This window comes from Ochlerotatus camptorhynchus, unplaced genomic scaffold, assembly GCF_037179485.1.
Source record: "Ochlerotatus camptorhynchus isolate MF236.1 unplaced genomic scaffold, CSIRO-AGI_Acam_v1.1 ptg000550l, whole genome shotgun sequence".
Classification (NCBI taxonomy): Eukaryota; Metazoa; Arthropoda; class Insecta; order Diptera; family Culicidae; genus Ochlerotatus; species Ochlerotatus camptorhynchus.
The window spans coordinates 840,660-862,025 of NW_027041033.1; positions in this window are offsets into that span (position 1 = coordinate 840,660).

Here is a 21,366-nt window from a genome sequence, read left to right on the forward strand (position 1 = left end):
ATGATGATGATGCTGGGGGATGTGGCCTTTCCAGTCCCAGATCTGGCTCAACGGAAAATTGAGTAATGCTGATGGCCGCGCGACTGGGGATCATAATTAAGAAGAAAAGTTTCCAGACATTCCTCCTCTGTTTCGGATGGTTGGCAGCTTCACGGTCCCGAGTCTATCCGAGAGATATGCTCTTGAACTGGATTGGCGTGCGGGGAGCGATGATGAAGGTTTGATGAAAATTAGTTACAACATCTCAGTGTTGGGTTGTTTTCGATTTATTCGGCCAAAGATTGTAGCCCCTTATCAACTAGCTGGTGAAGCACCACCTGATCTTCGGGAGCTGGTTCAAGTGGTTCTATTTTCGGCACATTTATACGTCAGTACGACGATTGAGACACACAAAGTGTATAGTTTTTGTTTTCGCGGTAGATCTGAAATTTGAGGTATATAGAGGCGATTTCTGATATCAATCCTCAATCACCTTAATTAAGGAGATAAACGCAAAATGTTTAAGGATTCCATACTTCCGTTTGGAATCAAAGGGGGATTGGCATTCAAAGGTCAAATATTACTTTCGAATCATTGAATATTTACTCCAGTTGCAGGAAATAAGTCAGTTGTTCTGCAAACTCAAGTTTGATTTCAAGGACACCTATTGGCACTCAAAACACCCCCACCCTTATCTTAATAGTTGACCTAAGAACAAAAGACTCACAATTGCATAATCCAATAACGAGCCGTACTAATTTCAATTCGAATTTAAATATTTATATGCTCCCATCGTCACCCTCCTCCGTCACCATCATTGTTCTGCCGTAGCACCGCAAGTTCATTAGCGAGCGGCTCTCTCTCTCTCCTTAGTCCTTGGAGGCCCTCGGTATTTAGTTCGTGTCTTCCGCCCTTATGCTTATGCATATGCCTACCCCTTGTCCTCCTCCGGGAAGAGAGCATCCTCCCCCCCCCACCTACGCGCTCCTTGATTAGTATTCACAGCTAGTGGCGTTTGTATATTAGCTCAACTCGACAGCTTCCTTGAAGTTCAAAGACTCACTCCACTCTGTGTGCTCGGGCAGCACTAGACACTAGGCTGAAGATTGAGGCTAAAAAGAAAAACATAGACTGAAGCAGGTTCTCCGGTAGGACCCAATCTGACACAAATCTTCACGCCGGCTCTGCAGCAGAACTTCTCCGTAAAATTTACGATGACATATGTCTAGGCTATAGGCTGCTGCAGAACAGCTGATCAAACGAGAAATGCAGTTCACACGTGCTTTCCAAACACACTGATTTCGGTTCCTTCCCAGGTTCCCTTCGCCAGCAACGACGAAGCCAAAAGCGTATCACTGTACTGCGTCAAAGTGATGATTGCAGTTGTATTTGTTCTCCGCTCGAAGAGGGGTGTCTATACTTTGTGTTTGGACAGTGTTGATGTCCTTCCTTGCGACAATGACAGGTTGAGAGATGCTAGTATGTTGATTCGATTTATAATAATGAAAAATTGCCACATGTATAGGGGGATAGGGATCAAAGCGAAGGGGAACAAGAGCATAGAAAAGAAAGGAAAAGAAGAGTATATGGAACAGAATAGCCGAAAGAATTCAAATCGCATGAGATGGAATCTGAATGGATAACAGAACATACAAACACTCAGAAGGATAGAGGAAAGGAAGAACAGGAGACAACAGTTTGAACTATTGAGTTGCATATTATTGGTGTATTTCAAATTTGACCTATTGCCATTTAGAAATGAAACAACGGAAATTGCGTGAATTTCGGATTTAGATTAATAAACAACTTTGTAGGTTCAAAAATTTGATTCTATTTATTTACATTAGGGTGATTCATTTTGAAAAAAAAACAATCATTTACAAACCTCCAAGTTGATTCATAGCCCCAACATATGAGTCTGTGTAACGGAAGACGGCAGATTAGTGGGTGGATCTGGTGGCACACGAAGCGAAGGAGAAGAAAAGGAGAATCATCAAGATCTCAATAATTGAATAGCTCCGTTTAACTCCAAGAGATATTGAGTTTACCAAATAAATATTATGGAAACAAAAGGTTTGGAAGTTGCACAAATGTTTTGAAAATTATATGGAGATTTGGGAATTTTGAATTTTACAGCTATCGTTCTAATCTTGTTTCTAGTTGCCAAAGACTAAAAAAATAATAATATGCGGTGCCATGGGAACGATTAACAAGCCTGTTGTTGTTGCGATGAAGTCAAATCGATTTGTACAGATGGCGCTAGGTCTATCTTTTAGCCGAAGCATCATAGCAAAAATAAATATTTGACAGTGTTATTCGTTTTAACTGTTTTGAAGAGTTCGAAGACGTCAACACTCATCCTTGACCCGTTTTGTTTAACCCACTTGATGCGTCTCATCGTCGCCCACTAGTAGCTCCAGCCGAACTCCAAACGAATTTAGAACCACACTACCATTCATATTGGCGGCAACGTTCTGATGATACAACAAAACTTCACCCCAAGCTCCTCTCCTCATCTTATCCTTCGAAAATGTTCTCCTCTATCACGATTGAGCCTTCCAAATAAACGGACTAGATAAAACAAAATTAGTGGGGTTGTGTACAACCCAGGTAACAATTTGATTCGTAACAAGTGTTGTTTAATCGATTTTATTTCAGCCATAGATTGAATATTGCTGTACATAGACCACACGTTAACCTTTGTTTAGCTTTTAAACATCTAAATCTAGTGATTTTAATCAGCCAAAAGCTCAACAGTAATATACATTATAAGCTTTTAAGGCATTAAATAACAGTCTTTTCCAACCTTTTTTCAGCCTTCTAGTTCTATTTCAAAAATAATAAGGGAAGACCGCTTCATATCTTATGCATTTATGTTGTTGCTGACTAATTGGATTTACATATTTATATTGTTAATATAAGTCTAAAAATTACCTTTGCATTTCGGGATTCGAACCGGCAGTCGCTGATTCACAGGCGTCAACTATACCTTCTGGACCACTTAAGCACATGTGTGGCAAAAGGTATGGTCATTGACATGAAGCACGTCAAATTTAAGTTGCATAACAGCAACCGGAAGAGTATAATATAGCAATGCTGAATTGTAAACAACGACTGGTGACAGTAAAACATTCCTCTCATATTCAAGTTTTTTTTTTAATTTATTTGATAAGGCTCAATCGAATTAACTTTACAGAGCCACGGATTCTTGGTTACTATGCAATACATCTTGAAATTATAGTCAAAAGGTACAACACAATAAACACTTTGTCTTCCGCTATCCAAAAAGCATCCTCCATCAGAACGGAAGCCACTTCCAGTGGTTTCATTGTATGGCAGTATCGCCAACGAGGGTCAGAGCGTGTACGAGACGTCGACACCGTCCGGCTCCTCGAGTTAGTGGAGCCTCGTGTTACCGGCTTTCTCTGGCTAAGCGGACAATCAAACTGGACTGAACTCATGGACGTATTTATGGAAACTGATATGTATTTTTGAATGTGTGCACAAATTTATACATACTATCTTACAACTAATAAACCCGAGAGAAACTCTCCACAGTTTCGTTATTGTTAGCCGGCTTCGTACAATGAAATTTATATAAGGTCTGGGCCAACAGGCAGCTTGCTGGTGTTAGAAGCAAAAATGTTGTAAACATTGCTGAACATCTGCGAACAGATAGATATACGTCACTGCCAACATACTGAGAACAGATAGAAATACGTCACTGCCAACAGCTTCTTCTTCTTCTTATTCGCATTTCAAGCTTATTGCTTAGCGCATATTAGCTTATTGCGTGCTCTCAACTTAGTGTTCTAAATGCACTTCCACAGTTATTAATTGAGAGCTTTCGATGCCAATAACAATGCATGAATTTGTATATTGTGTGGCAAGCACAATGATACTCTATGCCCAGGGAAGTCGAGAAAATTTCCAACCCGAAAGATTCCCTCGACCGGACCGGGAATCGAACCCGCCGCCTCCGGCTTGGTAATACCGTGCCTTTACTGACTAGGCTATGAGGCCCCTGCCAACAGCTGTTTCGTGTAAAAAGATAAACATTGCAATGTAATACGAACACCACTAACCATTTGCACATTTCACTAACACCAATAAGCCCTTTGGCCCAGACCTTATATAAACGTCATTGGGCTTCGTATACATGACGAACAAAAACGATGACGACGGGTGCTCGATGATGGTGGGTGCCCAATGACGGTGGGTGCTCGATGACTGCTGGTTCGTCACTCATCGAAACGATCAGATTGCTGTGTACGGTCGAAGTAGGGTAGGTTGACTTCTTACTGCCGTCGATTCGAAGAACAATAAACATCCTCCCCCCGTTGGAAGGTGGATCTTCCAACTGTCTGTTCTGGATCGATTGGAAGGAAGGATAGTTTCGAAACAGGTCTTCGCAGGATTCCATTCTTGGTTTTGACGTTGACCACTCTCGTTACTCCATCAGAACCAGGGAACAATTCGATAATTCGACCAAGCAACCATTTTTGCACTGGCAAATTGTCTTTCTTGATTAGCACAAGTTGTCCAATCTTGACTTCAATCCGTGTGTGCCATTTGTAGCTTTGTTGTAGTGACGATAGGTACTCTGAACTCCAGCGATCCCAAAAGTGCTGGATGATTTGGGTGATGTGCTCGAAACGCGACCTTGGATGTTGACTCGAACGCTGACTTCCGGACGGGTGATAGCTGTCAATGGTCTGAAGATCAAAAAGTGACCCGGACTTAATGGCTCGAAGTCCTCTGGGTCGTCTGATAGCGGTGTGATAGGCCGAGAGTTCAACACCGCTTCGATACGTACCAATACAGTTGATAGCTCCTCGAAACAAAGGGTTGCGCCTGCTGTGTGTTTCACCAGCAAGGATTTGGTCTGTCGAATGTTCGCCTCCCAGATACCGCCGAAGTGCGGAGCCTCTGGGGGATTGAATCGCCACTCAATTTCGTTACCTGCTCGTCGAATGCCGTCTTGGTTGTCGATACTGTCGAAGAAGGATTTCCATTCGTCGAGTACGTTCGCTGTACCGACGAAGTTTGTACCGTTATCGGTCCAAACGGTTGCTGGTTTGCCTCGCCGACTGACAAACCGATCAAATACTGCCATAAATGCTCCGGTGGACAGCTCACTGACGATTTCGAGATGGATGGCCTTTGTCTCGAGACAACTGAAAAGCACAATCCAGCCCTTATGAACGACGGTCGATCGTTTGTTGCGTTGTTTGATCGAGATTGGGCCGCAGAGATCGATGCCAACACGATAGAATGAGTACTCTCCCTCCAAACGACAGACTGGAAGATCGCCCATGTACTGTTGTATTGGGCGTGCGTTGCAGCCCATTGCAACCAGCGTTGCCAGTATTCACGATTTATCTGGATTTTTGGAAATGTTGTGAGTTCGATTTCCGCTCCAGCCGGTGCAAATTTTGACTACCTGAAAATTACTCTACTGGGTGTGGTGTGTTGTCCGTTGTCTAGTGTTAAATATACAGTCTGTGCAACCTCTGGTTGAAGACGGTGTCAATTGTTTTGTCAACGCTGATGACAATTGCTCATAGAAAATTCCGATGATGAAACTTGAGGAGAATGCTGATACGAATCGTGAGAATAATTTAACTTGAATTCTGTCCAATGTTTCTCTGGAGATTCATTTTAAGACATTTTAACGGAATTATGCGCAATTTCTGGGTAATATTCAAAACCATTTTGACAAAGTATTTGAATAATTAGGAAATACTGAAGAGGATTTCAAAACAATTTTTAACCTACAAAGCAGTTCAAAGGGAATTATCCGATGAGTCTGAGAAGAGCGTGACGGTTATTCTGAAGAGTGTACCAAAGAGATTATTATGATTTTTTTCCCCCAGAATTTCATAGAGAAAAATTGGCACAAAATTGTGCCAATTCTTGGGAATTAGTACCAGTTTGAGGGAATTGTGGAATTAGAGAGTGATTTATAAGAGATTACAAGAGGTAATGCTAAGAACGCTTATAATGCTACTGGAAAAGTTTGCATATTATCAAGATTATGCTGATTGTAGCAATAAAGATCTCTACCACCGTTAGTATTAGTGAGCAGTTTCACTAATACATGCGTTTTACTGGTTGAAAATGAAAAACAAACCGCTGTCAAGTCGAACACTTTGACAGCTGATGTCGTGGTTGAAAATAATAAACAAATCGATATTACACGGTTACACTAGCTAGGTTGTTTTAGTGAGATGTTGCTTCGAGAAGTCAATGGACGCAAAAAGTGGTCAACACTCACACACTCATCACGGAACGGTTGCTTTCGAAAGTCGACGACGCATCGACTGAAAGAACTGCTGATGAAAAACAATGAGGAGAATCACACAATGGTTGCTGAGAAAACAGACGATCGCGTGGCATACATCGAGAGTGGCATGCCTTTGTCGACAGCCGAGTGAACACTGACTCATTTTCCAGTGCGTGATTTATTTCGACGATCATATGGATTCTATTTCAGTGCCATAATTGAGTAATAATTTTAGAATGCGGTCTGAAACTTCAGTGCAATATAATAGATAAAACACAGGAATACAAATGTTAATTCTTCCGACGTCGTCACAGCCCACTTCTACCTGGAGCTATTCATAAAAATCTCCTCTTCTTAAGCTGGGTTTAGATAGGGCAAGTCAATTGATCAAGTCAGTTGAATTCAACTGACTTGAACGCGAATTGAACGTGTAAACCATGCCATTCAACTGACTTGATCAACTCACTTGAATTGAAAAAAGTTGAACCAGGCTCAACTTTTCAAGCCAATTGAATTCAACTGAGTTGATCATTTGACTTGCCTTATCTAAACCCAGCTTTAGTCTCTACTGCTGCCACTGCTTGTAGTTAGAAAGGTAGGCAGTGAATTTAGAAGAACTAAAATGCCGGAAACACACAGATACTGACGACATTTAACAAATCAAGCTATCAAAATATGTGTAACGCATTGCTGATTTGTGGAGTTGTGTTAAGCTTAATGAAGGCTTGTCTTTAGATTGAATTATGGGGATACAATTCGCTTCATGCACTACTAATCAACTATATATTCAGCCTAATGTTAATCAGCTTTGTACACCTTAAATCAACCAATAATCAGCCTCTGTTCTTACTGTTCATCTTGAAATGTTACTTGGGAAGACACAACCGCATGGTTGACGTAGACTGCGTTAAGCTGTTTAGTTTCCCGTGCTTTTTTCTTGATATTGATTTAAAACACAGTAGATCAGAAGAAGTACTTTCAATATTGAACAAAATGTTGATTTATATGTCAGCAAAGTAGGGGAAGAAGAGGTTTACGATCATACGGGACGATTAAAGCACGCCTTTGTTCTTCAATTTTGAGGACAGCCCTAGTATAAAAAAACTTGACTTTTTATTGATGTTTATTTCTTGTATTTGTGGAGTTGAAGGTGAGGATCTAGGAGTTCCCGGTCATGTTCAGGATGGTGCTGCAGAAAAGTCTGGACGAGGGTGAAAGGTACAAAAGCTTGTGCTGCTGCCGAAGCCCAATTCGGACAGTGGTTGACAGAGCCGAGAAAGCTTCCAATCAGAAGCGGAGAGGAGATCGATACTGCACCGTGATTACGATTGATGTGAAGAATGCATTCAATAGCGCCAGCTGGGAGGACATCGTCGAGGCGCTCCATCGAGTGAGGGTCCCAGACTACCTCTGCAGGATTCTAAGTAGTTACTTCCAGAACCGGGTCCTGGTCTATAAGACAGACACGGGACAGGAATCGCTTAGGATCACGGAGGGAGTTCTACAAGGTTCCATTCTAGGTCCCACGCTGTGGAACGGGATGTACAACGGCGTGTTAACGCTCAAGCTGCCTGAAGGAGTCGAGATCGTAGGCTTTGCGGTCGATGTCATCTTGACGGTAGCAGGTGAGACTCTGGAAGAAGCGGAAATGTTGACGGCCTAGGCGATAGATACGATTGGTAACAGATAGCCCACCACAAAACAGAAGTGATGTTGGTCAATAACTGTAAAGCAGTGCAGCGGGTAGAAATCACCGTTGGAGAGCACACCATTGTTTCGAAGTGCGTGCTGAAGTATCTGGGAGTGATGATCGACGATCAGCTAAACTTTAACAGCCACGTTGAATATGCGTGCGAGAAGGCGGCGAAGGCCATCAACGCGATCGCCAGAATCATGCCGAACAATTCAATTCAATTCAAGCAGCAAGAGACGTCTTCTGGCTAGTGTGTCCTCATTGATACTAAGGTACGGAGGTCCATCCTGGATTGAAGCGCTGAAAACGAAGCAGAACCCAAGGAAATTGAGCAGTGCGTTCTGGCTCATGGCCATGCAAATCGTGAGTGCATACAGAACCATTTCGACGGAGGGAGTATGCGTTATCGCCGGTATGATCCCAATCGGCATCACCCTGGCCGAGAACAACGAATGCTATATGAGGAGAGAAATTAGAGTAGTACGAAAATTGGTGAGAACGTTGTCGATGGCTAAGTGGCAGCAAGAGTGGGACGCAGTGGAGAATGGTAGATGGACACACAGGCTAATACCGATTTTTTCGACCTGTGTGAACCGGAAGCATGGAGAAGTCAACTTCCACTTGACGCAGTTCTTGTCTCGTTATGGCTGCTTAAGGAAGTACCTACATCGGTTCAGACCAGCTGACGAGATGACCAGCTAGAAAGTAGTAATGTAGTAATGTAGAAGCCGGGAGAACTCTCCGTCGGAGTAGGCTGAATCCATCGCTGGGGGTTAGCCGAGTAGAACGCGATGCTGGGAGCTAAATGGCTCACAAATTGGAGAGACGATCAGCGAACTGGAAGCGCCAATTAGCTGAGGTAAAGTGAGGTGCGTAATGCACAGCCCCCTTCGAAGTAATGCGACGAGTGGTATACTGGTGAGGTGAAAATGGGCTCGATCAAAACTGAACCTATCACACGTAACATTTAAAAATGGCCTATACTCGTTGAGCGATTCTCTTCATAGACTTTCTCTTTGGTTTACTACGGCTACATAAACGAATTTCTCGCTAAGCTCGCAGCACAGTTCGACAGAAGATAATGTTAGCTTGCGCTTGAAATAACACACTCAATGGAAAACATTTGCAGTCGGATTATTCGCGAAAGAGAAAATCGATTAAGAGAATCAATCAACAATGATAGGGTCTTTTTTCGTGTTGCGGGAGAAATCTGGGTAAATGTTTTTGCGACAGAAACTGGGTAACGGTTACACAGATTTTGACATTTGATAACTCGGTAAACTTTACCCATTTAGTAGAAATTGGTTGATATGACTGCTGCAGCAGCTCTATCAAACATAACCTCACCCGACTACAGCTCATCTCTCGGCTCATCTAGCCTGTTAATTATTGTCGAAATTTTTTTTAGCTATGCCATACGGCTTTGCAATTCCCAAATAAGGATATCATTACACATGCTAACCATCTATTGAGATTTGCTTTTAAATAGGTTTTATAAATTAGGAACAACAACAAACATTTGTCATCGAGAAAAGCGACGCAGAATATCTGGATAACCTAGAATAATAAGAAAGTTTAAAGTTCATAAACTAACAATAAACTTACCTTTTTAGCGTCAGAATTGTATATTTTGAGCAGTAAACATCGCACTGGTAGCGCAACAATCTCCCTTTTAAAACTGCGGCATGTTAAGTTTGGAAAAAATTCAATTAGAACTTCAAATCAAATGTCACCATGTGATAATACGGAAACATGAAGATTTACAAGGTAGTAGGCGATTTGTATACGATGATTTCATGTTGTTGTTGTTGTTGAATATGCTGTGGAGTGTAGGTAATGACATTCTTTACATTTCATTCCGCAGTAAATCCCGAATACCTTTATAAAGGATTGAAGGAAGGGCTAGGTTGTTTTAGCAAAGTTTTTCTCCATATGATTTCAAATCCTTCTGTTGTATTTGATCTATAATATAGTCAAGATTGATACCCACTTTTGATGATTAAATAGTGTTCCTTAAAACTCACCACTTTATTAATTAAAAAAAGCATCAAAATTAGACACAAAACATGCCGTTACAAGTTGTTCTCTTATAGTTTGGAACCTGAAGAGTCTGTAAAAAATATAAAAAGTTAAGTTTTACTGAAATTTGAAGAATTAATCATATTTTTATTATTATTTTAGCTTAGGAAAATGGATTTTTTTTTCTTCAAAAATCTCTTGGGGCAAGCCAGCTGAACTTAGAGATAATATTTTTGCAGCGAGTAAATTTGAGTAGCTCATGATTACTCAAAGTTGATCAAAGTAGTCTCACATTCATCAACAAATAAAAATCAAAAACTGTTTGAATAAACATCAACTGTCAGAGTGATCTTTTTCGTAATATTTAAATGTATTGATACAAATATTAACCAGGCAAATTTAATTCATTAACAGCACATTAGCCTGATATGCTAAATCTTGAAAAAAATTTATGTTCAGGTAACGTGACTTTAAGATTATATAATCCAACTGAATCAATCCACGAATCCATCTAAAGTTCTGTGAAACCGTGTGAGGGTCACTACGGGATATTTTAACGTGGATTGGATGATTAACTTGGATAATTGTAGAGTCAAGTGGCAGCCTTTAGGTAAGAGTGGACAATACAATAGAAAAACTAGCTGGATAGATATATACCTCCACAGAAGATGCCATCAACAGTGAACTTGTTGTCGAAACATCCAGAAAGATGTGCATAATGATGGACGTTTTAAGCAAATTTCGGGTCTACAATTGTAACTGTAAACTTCAGTTATTCAAATTACATAGATCGAATTTATGAAGAAGGAATCTCAAGAAGGTTACACACAGTATTTTATCTGCGCCGAAACCTGAGCCCAGCGTTGTGCTGAATGTGCCGAAGTGTGGCAATCAAGCTGTCGGTCTCAGTACCCAATGAGTTTGGCAACCCTGCAGTTATGACGTTTGAGATTATTAGTTTACCTTGTCAAGTTCTCACGGATGATTAAACGAGCTATTTGTGTGCGTATTCCATACGAGGGTAATCACTGTGCCTGTCCTGTTTAGAAGTGAAACGAGCAACAAATAACAGGCTAAATCGTCGGCCACTTATAGAACTGTTAGCCTGTATACGCTGATTCTTGCCAACCTCGAAGTTCTGCACCTCCACAAGAAGGCGAAGGGTGACTGATGGCAGAAGTTGTCCACCCATGAGAAGAAAGTTCTGTACCGGGTGTCATTCTGGTAGACGTTCACCGAATCCTGTATCATAAGTACTCAACCGGAAAGTGGAAGATGTGCCTCCACGTTATCATCATGCTGTAGTGTACCTACATGGTTCCATCAAAATTTAACATAGACACATTAAGCAACGCTATTTTAGTGTCTGCTCAAGTCAGCATTTTGGCATAACCAGCAAGTATGGGAACGATTGCTTCCATCGTGTCTCACCGTAAATTGTGCAACTAAAAATGACTCCTCGTCAGCATGCTTCAAGTCAGGTAGCTGGTTACTATGCATAGAAATAAAGACAGTACATTCTAACTCCAACATCGGTTGTGTCCAGTTGTACAAAGATATCACATCCACGTACCGATAAGTTATCGGTGAAGTTTCATCTGGGGCTGACTCGCTGGAAGCGAGTTGGGCCCCCAAAAATATTAAAACCAGAGAAGATGTCACAATGCTACTCGGGCAATGCTACAAACCTAGAAATCAGGAAGGATTCTACTGGCGATAGTAGAAGCAGCAATAGATCTTCAGTAGCTTCATAATGTCAGCAGTCGCTGATGGGTACTGAATTCGTCTAATTGAGAAATACAAATTTTGGTGAGATAGTCAAACGACTGCGATTTTCCATGGCTTTGAACTTTTGAAGACCCTAATAAATAAGCAGGAGGCCCAAACCGCTGAGATTGTTCATTAACGAATTTAAAATTTATTAGTGTTGCTCTGGTTCGTCTTTCTCATGGTTCTCAAATTAGGCAACAGTATCCAAATGCTGGTCCAGGATCTTGATACCGGTTGCCTACGTCCTCTCCGATCCTCTTTGTATCTGCTTGTTATTCATTCCTATTTTTCATCCTTGCTTGGTACTGCCGGGATTGCATATTGATCACCCTGAAACTGCCGGTGGTTCAGATTGGCTTCCTTACCACCGGTGTGGTTACCTTTACAATTTCGCAAGCAGAATCCTTCTTAATGTTGCTTTCGAAACTATGGACATCAGCCAAATACCCTGTAAACTTTCTTTAGAGGTCCATTCCTAGGGCATTCCTCTCCAAGTGAGAGACTCGTCAATTGTGCAATATTGTATTTGGGGCAACCTCGCTGAAAAAAAATTAACTGAAAAGGGAAACTTCCCACTTACTTTGAAATACACAACGGAGTGAACCTTAGCAACGCTTGGCAAAATGTCAAGACAAAGCAGTGATGCTGTTTTGTATTACATACTGTGTCATACTTGATATGGTGTGCCCTAACATGCCGATCAGTGTGGGACGATGTGCTTCGGCACAGTATGCAGAGTGGATTACCCCTTGTTACGAGCTTTATTTGAATTGACTAGACGATGAAAAGCTCGTTTTCCATCGACTCCGTGACAATCTTACTAGAAAATGGAATTTATTTTAATTAATATTCCAGAAAACCATGTGAATCAGGCATTCCTACATAAATACAAAGGTTATTTTCTTAGTACCACTAAGCCATAGTCTTGATGATGCCACATGATGTTATACTAGAGAAGAAATGGGTTGCCTACACCATTTTTAATCGATTTTCAATGGAAAGGCTAAATCCATGTAAAAAATATTACCAGGAGCATTACTTAGAATTAACTCACATCATCAAACTGGAACGTATCCAGTATCGTTGTCTTCGTATCGCGTTAGGATGCATGCACTCGACTCATACGATGAGTCTCGAAGTGTTGGCGGGCATGTTGCCACTATCGGATCGGTTTTCGGAATTGTCCCTCAGGCTCCTCACCCGTTGTGAAGTTATGAACCCACTGGTAATCGAAAACTTTGAGAAGCTTCTTGAGCTAAACCCTCAAACTCGTTTTATGTCATTGTACTACGTGTACATAACTCAGGATGTCAGCCCTTCACAGCATAATCCCCATCGTGTATGCTTCTCCGACTTCGGCAATTCAGTTAGTTTTGATTTATCTATGACGCGGGAGATTCGTGGAATCCCAGAACATCATCGTTCCATGATTGTTCCGTCAATTTACGCTGCAAAGTTTGGCCAAGTTGATTCCGCAAGATCGTTCTTCACAGATGGATCACTAATAGAGTCGTCCGCTGGTTTTGGTATTTTTAACGAATTTCATAGCGCCTCTCGAATGCTTCAAGCTCCTTGTTCCGTATATGTTGCTGAACTGGCGGCAATATATTATACGCTAGAAACGATCGCCTCACTTGCACCAGATCATTATTTTATTTTTACGGATAGTCTCAGTTCTGTCGAGGCTATTCGCTCTATGAGGCCGGTAAAGCACTCCTCGTATTTTCTCATGAAAATACGAGAGCTTTTAAGTGCTTTATCTTCAAGATCTTTTGTCATCACCTTTGCATGGGTCCCATCTCATTGCTCGATTCCGGGCAATGAGATGGCTGACTCACTTGCTAAGGTGGGCGCTATGCAAGGCGATATTTACGATCGACAAATCGCCTACAATGAATTTTTCTTCATTTATCGTCAACAGTCGCTCACCAGCTGGCAAAATAAATGGAGTGAAGGAAGTTTGGGACGATGGCTATTCTCGATCATCCCTAAGGTGTCGAAGAGTCCTTGGTTCAAGGGGTTGGATGTGGGTCGAGACTTCATTCGTCTGATGTCTCGCCTCATGTCCAATCACTATTCGTTAAACGCTCACTTGTTTCGTGTTGGGCTGGGAGACAGCAATCTCTGTGAATGTGGGCAAGGTTACCAAGACGCCGATCACATCCTTTGGTCTTGTGCTGAGCATCGTGGAGTCAGATCTGAGCTGTGCGATTCCCTTCGGGCTCGAGGTAGACAACCTAATGTTCCAGTTCGGGATATTTTGGCTAGACGTGACCTGGAGTTTATGAAACTCATATATGTTTACTTTAAGAATACTAACCTTAGATTGTAAGTTTGATTAACCTTGTGTTTAGTTTGTGTATTGTGCGTGTAGTTTTTTTTTTAATGTTTGTTTTCAAGATGAATAGAAATAAGTTCATGTTTTAGGATTAATTAAATATTTGTATAATAAATCATATTTCAAACCTCCTTCTCCCTTTCCCCACCCAAAAAATTGTAAATCTCCACTAACCTCGAGACGACCGCGAGTAATCGGTTCAATTCCTTTAACTCTAGATTTAAGACAATAATCATGTATAATAAAAATGATAACTCGGCTCTGTAAAGTTTATTCGATTGAGCCTGTACAAATAAATTAATATAAAAAAAAAAAAATTACTTAGAATTAAACAAAGATTTTTTATTTTTTATTTTTTATATTTATACTCTGTTAAAGATATTATGACAATTTAATTTACTCTTCTCAGAGACGTTAAAATACTTGGATTTTTATTAGGAATGCAATCTTCGCCATGTTGATGGTGATCATTGAATGATGATTGTCTGCATTCAATTCTAATCTAATCTATACTAATCTAATACAAAAAGGAAAGGATTCGAGTTCAAATAAACCAATCGAAGCAGTTCCTAAAACGAAGCACTCCATAATGTTCGACTATTTTAAATAATTATTTTTGAAATGTTACTTCGGCAAATATTAGTTTCAGTGCTCTACGGGGATGATGGTGTTACAAGGTTTTAAAAAATATCTTGTCAAAATAGACGAGTGCGTCAGCATTAGGAATGCGTCAAATATGGTGCTGGCATGGTGTATCTAAACAGCGATGCATTTCGTGAATCTTCAGGGGTGGAAGGATGCGTGGACATACCGTACCAAACGCTCCGAGCTAGGTTATGAGTGAATGTAACAGTAATATGCAATGTAATGAAAGGTATATAAAATACAGTGTAATGGAAGGATCTCACCAAATGCTTCCAATGTTAACCAAATTCCCGATTTCCATTTGACGTTTTTCAGCTGTAAGCTACTCTCTGGCACGAGGGGGGCGACTCTATCTACGATGCAGGGAAAATTGTGTTTTGCTGTTCTTTGCTGCGCACCCGCTGAGTAGATAGAACGAAGATTGATGACGATTCTGAAGATTTCCTGCAAATGGCGCTGCAATCGCAGCGGTGATAAGTCCGAAATAATGTGTCAAACTGAATACAATTTTGAAATTTCAACCAAAAAACTATTATTTTCTATTTATTCTAGCGAGCTTCTGTGGGAGTCAAAACATGATCCGAGCAAAAAAGTAGTACACGTAATAATGGTATATAATGCTGAATTTTATCGTGCATTGTTTCGAAAATATCTTCCAAATAAACAAACATCATCCAAATCACCCGAATCGTCCACCGACTAAATCTGTTGTCACTTAAAAATTTATTTCAATCGGTGTATAAATCAGCAGATTAAATCGTTTTTCGTCTGGTGCTACACCGAGCAATCGGCCTATTTAATCGTTTTTCGTCGATTGATTTAGTTGGCCAACTTTGTCTGTTGTTTAATCGGCAGATGATTTCAAACCTTAACATGTTTTCAGTAATTTATAAGTCTTGTAGCTTTTTATTTAAGAACAATGCATTACAAAATGGTTTTATGCATTTTGTACAAGATTCATCCATGCTGACAAGAAATTTTCATGAAATTACATTGAAATCAAATAATTTTGCAAACAATCAATGAAATTTTCAAGGGCTGTCACAGACTTATCACCGTCGGTTAGTGCTTATTCCTGCCACCAGGCGCGCATGAGTTTAAGTTGGATTTCTCAATATGATCGCACTGAACGATTGGACGTTGAGGATGGGTGGCTTGATAGCGGCCCCAGGACCAAGCTGGGGGATATTGTAGGTCCTGCACACCATCGATGTATGTGCACTCGCGGAGTTCCGAATGAAAGACCTTCCGTTGCTGATGATTGGCCATTTGCGCCAGGAATTGAGCTGCTCGTGAAAATAACATCTTGAATCTCAGCTTTGGTGGCGACCCAGAACCGGGCAATCGAATCCAGGTCAATCAGCACCCAAGTATAAATATAACACAGGTCATCACTGGAATTTCGAATCGCGGAAAATGTGCTCCAATTACGAGACAAACTATTTCACATCAATTATTAATTTTAAATTTTTCCAAATTTTCAAACGCGACAAAGAAAACAAACGTCGCGGTCGTACGGACGCACAGCCTACTCCCATGATTTTCAGCATTCAATTCAGGTGAAAACTAGGCTCTGATCCATTTGGTGGATTATTTTAACTTTTAGTTAAAATTTGACAGATGGAAAGCTATCGATGAACCCTGCTATCCGAGCTTTGTCATTTCTGACAGACAAGAAGTTAAATTTTGACAACCGTGGATTGAAAACCGGTCGATCGAGCCTAAGGCTGTGAACCATTTGCCAAGTTAAATTTAACTCGTGGTTAAATGTGACATTTTGAAAGTTATTTTCTATGTTCGAAAATCCCCGTGCTGTCGATCGACCGGTTTTCGAGCCAAGGTTGTCAAAATTTAACTTCTTGTCGGTCAGAAATAACCACGCTCGGATAGCAGGGTTAATCAATAACTTTCCACCTGTCAAATTTTAACCAAATTTAAAAAAATCCACCAAATGGTTCTGAGCCTTAGTAAAGTTTAACAAAAAAGGTACGAAGATTTTGGGATTTGAAGATAGAGATCCAGCATAATACGTCAATGGGTGATGGTGGGTTTGAGACTTCTGAAATTTTTGCTTCGTCAAACATCTGACGGTGACATTTGGGAAACAAACACGTACAAAAACAGATTGCTGTGATACCGTGCATTTAATAAGCAACTCGAGTTACTATAATTACTTAAAATTAACTGCAATATTACTCATGATTAAAAGCTGTCTTGTCCCTAGGGGACGACTAAGGGCAAATAGTTTCGCAGCGAGTAAATTTGAGCAACCCATAATTACTCAAAACTGATCAAAGTAGCCTTGTTCTATTCAACATATACAAACCATCAATGAAAAGTCAAAACAGACGTCATACACCTACCTGAGATTTTAATCATTGGAGTTGAAATCATGCATTTCAAGACACAAAATTGAAATGGCCTTAACTCCATTTTGGAAACAAACCTTGTAAGGCCATTTTCTCGCAAACCGAAGTCCGCAAAAGCAAACCAACATAATGAACAGGTAGGGAAAATTCTCCTCTAGCCCGATTGTGGTTTAGGTTTGCGAATAAAGGTTCCGGTTCACGAGAAAGTGGCCTTCCAAGGTTTGTTTACAAAATGGAGTTAAGGCCATTTCAATTGTTGGTCTTGATTTGCTAAATTTAGTGATCGTTAACATTGTATGAGATCACTTGCAGGATGAGTCATTTTTTTTTCCTTTTGGTTTGTTTTCCGTCGATCTTGTTTTCCGTGCTGAGCACCAATGCTACCGACGCCAGGGAGGCAGCTGCCACACCTGGACCCTACCTATCGACCCATCAACTCATGAACCGGGGACCAACGGCTTTACTTCCCTTCCGAAGGAAGGCGTGATCAGAGATGTTTGCCTCAGAACATCCCATCGGCGCCGACTGGGATTGAACCCAGGCCTGCTGGGGTGAGAGGCAATCATCCTTACCACTACACCACCGGCGCCGCTGGGATGAGTCATATCTGATAACAGATGTTACGATGTAGTTTGCTTACTTGGTATTGTGTCATTTGAAGTTGACCGAAATATGTACATACTAGAATAGAAGCAAGAAGAGCAACTGCACTAGCTCCACCAACGGGCAATTCAAATTCCACCTCTCAACTGTCGAACCAAATAATCGATCATCGAAAAAAGGCCTCTTCGCAAAGCAGCGAGATAAAAGCGGTGCTTCCCGATCGCAGCGCAGCAGCGCGACGGAAACACACACACACGTACAAGACACCGGCGCTGCCGTCTCACAGCAAAGTTCATTGCACGTATAACCGCCATTGTTTCATCACGCGATTGAGCGTGTCAGAAAGTTCCGACACGAGTTGCTGAAAAACAGTGCATTCCACACCCGGTAAAGCATTGGGCTTTCCATTCGATTTTGGCTGACGCCAACCACACGATTTGGTCGCAGCACGTACTGGTTCGATCGAGTGAATCAGCGGGAAAAGGCAGCACGTTTCGGGTCCGGTTTGGTCTGACCGTGAGGAACAACCGATCGCTACGCTAACAGCTCGTGAACCAACGGAATCTCACACGGACTGCTCATAGGCCAAACTTGTTCGGTCGAGAGATCCAGCGAAGGAAGCGTGGGAATCGCTCAAACACGGAAGGCAACCGAAGTGGAAGGAGAAAGAAGCGTCCCATACGAGGGTGAGTTGCACCGAATGTGAATCCTGAATCTCCGCTAAAACTAATGGATCGACTTCCAGGGCGCTTTTCTCTTTATTTCGATCTTCAAACTCTCTGTGCGAGTAACAGTTGCGATCGTTCGGCGAGGCAGAACAACGACCAGCAACGGATACCCGGGTGACGGCCGCTGGTTGGACCGCAAGGCGAGCGGCACTCCTTGCGCCACAACGGTGAATGGCGGACTAGGTAGTGCTCCAAGGCGGAAGTGCACGCCGTCGACCCGCAACAGTGAACTCTGTGACGAACAGTAATTCTACTACCACACGGAAAGGGCGATAGAGCGACGATTGTCTCGACGGTCGTAGGCGGAGGTGCGCGTCGACAGCTAGCTCCGAAGATCTCTGGAACGAGTTGTTGCGAACGTTCGACAAGTCGCCGGTCTGACGACGGAGGGAAGCCGATAATCCGGTACGTCGACGAGGCGCATGGGTGCAGTGAGGCCATGAAGCAAGTCCCTTAGTGGCAACAACGACGGTGGGCAGGAGAAAATGCTTTGAGTACGTTCCAACATACGTAGTGGGTGGAAGCTTTGTGACGCCGAAGAAAATAAGGAAAAGCCATGTAGTTTAGCGAGTCCTAGCCAGGACCAGAAAGAGGAATAAGAGCAGGAGAGGGAGAGAGAGAGAGAGAGAGAGAGAGAGAGAGAGAGAGAGAGAGAGAGAGAGAGAGAGAGAGAGAGAGAGAGAGAGAGAGAGAGAGAGAGAGAGAGAGAGAGAGAGAGAGAGAGAGAGAGAGAGAGAGAGAGAAAAGGAGCAATAGATAGGAAGGGGGAGTATGTAGGAAATGAGAATACACATTTGTTAATGGTACATATTCTCAACTTTTGTTTTATTGGTTGGTGCACATTGCCCTAAGTGTTTTTGATTGGTCCGCCCTATGCTAGTTCTGCTCTACCGCTACCGGGGAACTGTAACACAGATTGGTCGGTGATATGTGACATCAATCCGCATTAATCGTCAAGATATCGCTCATAAAAAGATATTTGATTCTTCTAAAGACACAGGATTTATCTTAGCCAAAGTTTTCTTTTCTAGGCTGTGACGGAGTAGTCTAGGCTACCCTCGATTCGTGAACTTCAGCTGGTCTATCCGCTCTTGAGCTTAAGCGCAGTGAATTCCAAAAGGAATTCCGGAGAATTGCAGGAGAGCTCTGTGCTAAACTTTCCCTGTTAGCTTGAACAATAGTTCCGGGATATAAATTTCGTCAGCTGGAGATCCTTCTTGGTGGACGCCACTCTCATGCTACTCATGGAAATTCAGCCAAGTGCTAACAACAAGACACAAATGGTGCCACAAGCCACAAGCCACAATCTTAAAACAGCTACATTTTTCTAGCTACATCCACCCGATGATGGTATCCAACGACCCCAAGTCTTAAATAATCGTTCCAATCCGTGCATTCTATAACACCGATATCCCGGACAGAATAATGCAATCCAGCAAGTCCAGCATCACAAGTATCTCATCCGCAAGAACTTCAACACCATTTTTCAGTTGCATAAGAAATTATTGTGGAAATATATATCAATCGACTTCAGCCAACCGATGATGACAGATTTCAACACAAAAATCAGGTTGCTATGGGTACAGGATGCTGATCAACGCGAGCGACTCAGAGTGACTCAGAGTTACTCAACATTAATTCCGATTTTACTGATAATCAAAAGCTGTCTTGCCCCTTGGGGGCGACCCAAAATAACATTTTCCAAAGTTGCCGTAATTTAAAAGCTCATTTCCAATAGACTTCTCTGACGTTTGTGAATTGCACAAGTATTAGTGCAGAACTTTGGGTAAATTCAAAGGTTTTCTTGCACTAATACTTATAATTTACCCCGAGTTCTGCACTAATACTTGTGCATTTAATAAACGTCAGAGAAGTCTATACCCTCAGCTATCAGTTGGAGAGTGACGTTTCCTGACAGAGTACAATTTTGGGCCAACCTAATGTACTGTCTCTTTGTTGTAGGAGCATAATTGTTACAAACCCTGAAGGACCGCCGGGGAAATTCGGCAAATCTTCTGTAATTGTAATTCTAGCATTTTTTTATGTTGACATTGGAAATATCCAGAAGACGTCTACAACAAATCCAGCTATATTCAACGCCTTCTTAGTTTATGCGGAAATACTTTTGGTGAGTTAAGGGAATAACCGCCTTATGTTATGAGTTACGTAATCCCGCAGAGTAAAAACTACGCTCCGGTCCTTCTCATTAGTCCAACGCTTACATAAAAGATGCACCTTGGCACCGATAGAACGGCATCCGGCCGAGACTAATTGAATAGATTCGCATGTTCGGTTGGAGATCAGAGATTTTTTTTGCTGGTGCCATCGCTGGTTGGTTGTTTTGTTGCTTTTCATAATGATCCCTCGCCATCCTGAACCCGGAAATCAATTATTCACCCGGCCAATGTTTGCATCCGGATTTTGCAGAAAATTAAAAACAAATGCTCTCTTCCTCCAGCCCCCGTTCGGATTGGTGTGTTTGTATGTATGGTTGTGAATGCGTGTTAATGTGTGCGGAACTAGGTCAAGCTCTTTAGGACGACGGTTGGGCTTTTCTCCTATTGCTAGGTGCACCCGAAAGGTTGTAATATCGGTACCGATTTTACTCACGCACAAAAAGACCTGTAATTTGTGATTCAATAAGTTTAAATAGTCCATTAATTGTTGCTTTACAGTACTTTTAATAAAACTTCAAAGTTACAGCATTAGATGGTTACACTTCTCCAGTTCGAACGAAATCTCGAACCTTCCTCTTGATGGAGCCCATCAGCGCCTGCACAGTGGAAACGAACACGGAATCAGCGCGTTTCTTCCATTTTGCCCGCATTTGCTGGATGTCCTTGACTGCCCCGCCACTTCTTCGAAGTTGCTGCTTTGAAATTGCCCAGTATTTTTCGATTGGTCGAAATTCCGGGCAATTCGGAGGATTCATTACC